This window comes from Rhinopithecus roxellana, chromosome 17 (assembly GCF_007565055.1).
Source record: "Rhinopithecus roxellana isolate Shanxi Qingling chromosome 17, ASM756505v1, whole genome shotgun sequence".
NCBI lineage: Eukaryota > Metazoa > Chordata > Mammalia > Primates > Cercopithecidae > Rhinopithecus > Rhinopithecus roxellana.
In genome coordinates this window covers 28,238,405-28,243,288 of record NC_044565.1, presented here as the reverse complement: position 1 = coordinate 28,243,288, position 4,884 = coordinate 28,238,405, and positions in this window count along the sequence as shown.

Below are 4,884 nucleotides of genomic sequence, written 5' to 3'. Positions count from 1 at the left end.
TGTGTGGGGTGTAAGAGACACAAAAACACAATTTTACACAAAAATCAACCCTGATGGTACCAAATAACTGGTTTTTTGTGAAAAAGAAATGAAAATACCTCCCAGTAGCCACAAAATACTGTAATCTTGTGGCTTTAAGAATCTTTAGTGAATAACAGTAAGACATGATTGGATTTTGTGTTTTCAGGTTACATTTTATTTCAGGTTAAAGGAAAGGTGTAAACTTGTGTGATATGTCATTTCTCCAGACTTGAGCACATGGAGAGGAATGCCTGCATGTGTGTTTGGTGAGAGGAAGGGTACAATAGCCTAGAAACCCTAAGATGACATGTCTTTTAGAGCAGCTGAATTAGCAGTTGTGATCAATGCTTACTTCCAATTACCACTTTACAAGAAAAAGTGATTTTAGCACCTTCTTTTCTGAGAAAGGCAATGTTCTCAGAAAGGAAAGAGAAGTTTTTTACTTTGTTATTTGCTGGTCTCAGGAGATATTTGTGGTTTTGAGAGTGTTACTTGCCTATTACCGAAGCCACCTTACTACTCCTGATGGTGAAATGAAAAGAGATATTACTTTAGTATGAATGGCTCAGTGAGTGACTCTGTAGATGAGCGCATCCCTGCATTGCTGTGAGCTGTATGAAGCATGGCCTCAGATTTCAAAGTGCTGAGCCTACAGAAAAATGAAGGAGAATAGGCTCCCTTTCATGGAGGATCTCCTGCCTCTGGGTGATGAGGCAGGTGCTCTGCCCGCTTCTCATATCACTTAATCTTTCCAAAGGAGACCCTGCGATGGGAAGAGCGTGCATGTAAGAGACAATCAAAGAAAATCGCCATTCCTGGAAACCATTCTACAGTGATATAATTAAGCCAAAGGAAAGAGCAGTTAGTGGTGTTTGGCGAAATGAGAGTAACTTCATTCAGGAGATGATCTTACTCTGTTCCAGGACGGTTCTGCTAAACCAGGAATGGGGCACATCAGAATCATTTGGTGGGAACCCCCTAGGTGGTTCTGAGGGCATCCCTTTCCCTCATTGCCTAGAGCAGGTTTTCTCAGCCTCAGAACTATTGACACTGGGGCCTGGCCCTTCTTTGTTGTGGGCGGCAGCTGTTCTGCACGTTGTGGGATGTGTAACAGGACCCCCGACCTCATGAAACTGATCTCCAGTTGCCAAATGTCAGCATGTCCCTTGGGGGCATGACTAGCTCAAAAGAACTAATGATAGACAGTAGACTTATGAGCAAGGTAAGGTAGAAGGGTCTTAGATTGCCAGGCAAGGAGCTGGCTTTTTAAATGCAAATGACATTCTTCTCCGTAAATTTTGGATGCTTTTTAATAGGCAATGGGATATTAGCTTTGTGTAGGAATGTAAATTTTAGGAAAAGAGTGCTCAGAGATGGTTAAACACATACAGACAGCATTAGAGAAGAATATACAAATAGCAAATCAACTAATTAGGGTGTAGTTAGAAGCTTAAAGGCATAAATGTGATTATTTTGTTGTGGACCCAATGTAAGAGAAAACAAAGATGCAGGAAATATTTCTTTATTCTTTTGTAATGAGTGACCCTACCAGAGGGACACCTACCCAGAAATCGAACTTGAGTTTGTGTGCTACCAGCAGTCCTTTAAAATGAGAGACATTTCCACTATGATGTAACCTAAGTTAGGGTAACAAATCACATGGGTTTTCTTGAGAGGCCATCCTCATTTAGAAAGTCACACCACCTCTGGAGCACCAACAGTGTCTTCCTTAGAAGGGCAGGTCTGGGGGCAAAAGGGAAAAAATGTTGATTGAGGAAAGAGAGTGACTCCACATAGGGGCACTGCTAATGGCCAGCGAGACCAGGGCAGACAGAGGCATGCACTAGAACGGGTCCTGACCCAGTGCTCATTCCACATGCCAAGACGGGGACCCCAGCCGCCTCTGTGATATACTGAGTGTGCCCTCCAGAGGCAGCTTTGCTTGTAAGGGTAGGCAACTCACCTCCCTGAGGCTCACCCCTCACTGCTACAGTCTCCCTGGGTCTTCCACCAAGGAGATTGAACCCTCAGCCACCCTAGCCAGCTTCTACTTACAACAGAGCCCCAAATCCTTATCCCCTATAGTCCAAATCCTCATCATCTCTTGCCCCTGAGGTGACAGTGCCCTTGCCAGCCCCTAAGCAGGGAGGGGCAAAGGGTGAGACAGGTTCATGGTGAAGGTCCCTTTTACATTTGCTCTCTGGCAACAGCACATTAACTGCAGTCCCAAATTATGTCCCCGTCATACTTGGCTCAACGTTGTCCTGTACAGTTAACAATTGGTGAGTAAAGCAATGTGAGAATGTGAAAATTGGACACTAAAGTTATAATACGGAAATTATCATCTTGCTTCTAATGCCAGTAGAAGTACAGTAGTTATGCCAAGAGGTTACTTAACATTGTATTATGACTGGTAAAGACTCTGTTTTCTGATTATGATGAAATAAAGCTAGAAATAATGAACAGTTACATGCAAAAGAACTGAACCACTAGGGGAAAAAAAAGGCGACAACATTATTTAAAATGAAACTCAAAAATCAAAAATCAAAACTTAAGTGTCTCAATCTTAATAAAATACCCAGAAGAATGCTGCATAGCAAACTTCTGGAATACAACCAAAGCTGTACTGGGAGGGCAATTCTTTAATTCTTAAAAAAATAAAGTTTTGAATGAAGTTACTAAGTAGTTATCCTGAGAATTTAGAAAACAATCATGAGAGTCACAAATAAACTTGAAAAAAGAAAAAAAAAAAGAGGGAGAAGGACTTAAAGATGAAATTAATTGGTTAAGAGAAAAATTTTGCATTGATAAATTCAAGTGTAATAGAGAGTAGAAGGTAAAATAGGCATCTCTACATAGTTAAGCCACAAGAGGGAGAAGTGAAAGTGAAAGTAAACAAAGTTAGAGATGAAACAAAGAACAATACTTTATACATTCAGAACATTAACTGCTTTTAGAAAGATTACTTTATATCTCCATATAGTAATTAATTAGAAAACTATATGTGCATTATTTCTAGATAAGTGTAAATTACCAAAATAAAGAAATAAAAAAGAATCAAATCAATAAATGTGTTAAAAATAACAAATATAATTTAAGACTAATCACCAAAGTAGTACCTGACTCAGACAGTTGCCTTCAAATTTGTAAAGAAGAAATAGTTACCAGCCTATATTAATACTGCCAGAGCTTATTAAAAGATGAAAAGACTTATAATTTGCTTTATAAAGCCAACATAATTTCTTTCCTTTTTTTTTTTTTTTTTTTTTTTTTTTTTTTTTTTTTTTTTTTTTTGAGACAGAGTTTCACTCTTGTCACCCAGGCTGGAGTGCAATGGTGCTTTCTCGGCTCACTGTACCCTCTACCTCCTGGATTCAAGTGATTCTCCTGTCTCAGCTTCCCAAGTAGCTGGGATTTACAGGTGCTTGCCACCAAGCCTGGCTAGTTTGTTGTTGTTGTTGTTTCTTTGCTGTTGTTTTTGTTTTGTTTTGTTTTCTAGAGATGGGGTTTCACCATGTTGGCGAGGCTAGTCTCGAACTCCTAACCCCAGGTGATCCACCCACCTCAGCCTCCCAAAGTGCTGGGATTACAGGTGTGAGTCACCATGCCCAGCAAGCCAGCATAATTTCTACAGGACAGAGTTAGTAAATGTAAAGATTCATTCGTAATTTCACTTGCAAATATAAATGAAAATTCCAAATAAAATTAGATAAATGAAGCACATTAACAAATATAAGTACACCGTATACTCAGGAATTCAAAGATGGCTTAATATCAGGAAATATATCAATATGCTTCATCATACCAAAAAGTCAAAGAAGAAAAATCATATAATCATCTTAATATATGCCAAAGACTCCTATGACAAAATTCAATACAAATTTTCAAAACCCTGATTAAAGCTTTTAGTCAACTAAGCCTAGAAGATCATTTAATTTAAAACAATTTAAATTTAAAATAATTAAAAATTTCAAAGAAAATAAAAACAGCCAACATGATAGCTAAGAGTAAAACCATAGAGACATGTCCCCTCTCATTCCTAGTAAGCAAAATGTTGGAGAGTCTAACAATTAGACAGGAAAAAGAAACAAACGCCACAAATAATGGAAAGAAAAAGACAAGCTGATTATTATTTCCAGTTGTGATTGTCCATATAAACAAAATAAAACTGCCAAAAACATAAAATAAACAGCAGTTGACAAGTTAAAATAAAAATAGAAAAACCAAGATTTCATCAGCCAGGAATTAACTATGAGAAAAAAAAAAACGGAAAACAAATTCCCAATAGCAACAACAAAACAATTTCTGAGAAGAAACTCTTTAAGAAACTTAAGCCGGGATCTACTTGAAAAAGTACTGTTCTATTAAGAGATACTAGAGAAATACTGTATTAAGAGAGAGTATCTGCTTCTAGAGAGGCATAAAATTGTAAATTAGCATAAGTCCAAAACAATTAAAATCAAAACACCAATAGAAACTTGTTGAAACTTAAGACACTAATGAATGAACAAGAAGAGTCAAGAAAATGTAGACAAAAGTATAATGACAAAGGTGGCTGGTACTGCCAGATTTTAAAATACATTATAAAGTAAAAATAGTCTGTGTTTATGCCTATATTCCAGGACTGGGGATGACTTCTTTGTGTTTTTTTGCATTTTCAAGCTTTTATTCAAGTATTTATGAGCAGAGAAATCTTTAAAAATGTAATACCGCTAAGTCTTTCTCCAGCTGTGCCTGTTCAAGGTTGCCACACTCTCCTCCCTCTCTTCATTCTTGAGTTCTTCACCCCAGCCTCTACCTCCTAGTCCCCCCTTCATTCCAGACTTCATGTTTTGAGAAATTGAAGTCCTTGTGGGGCTCTGA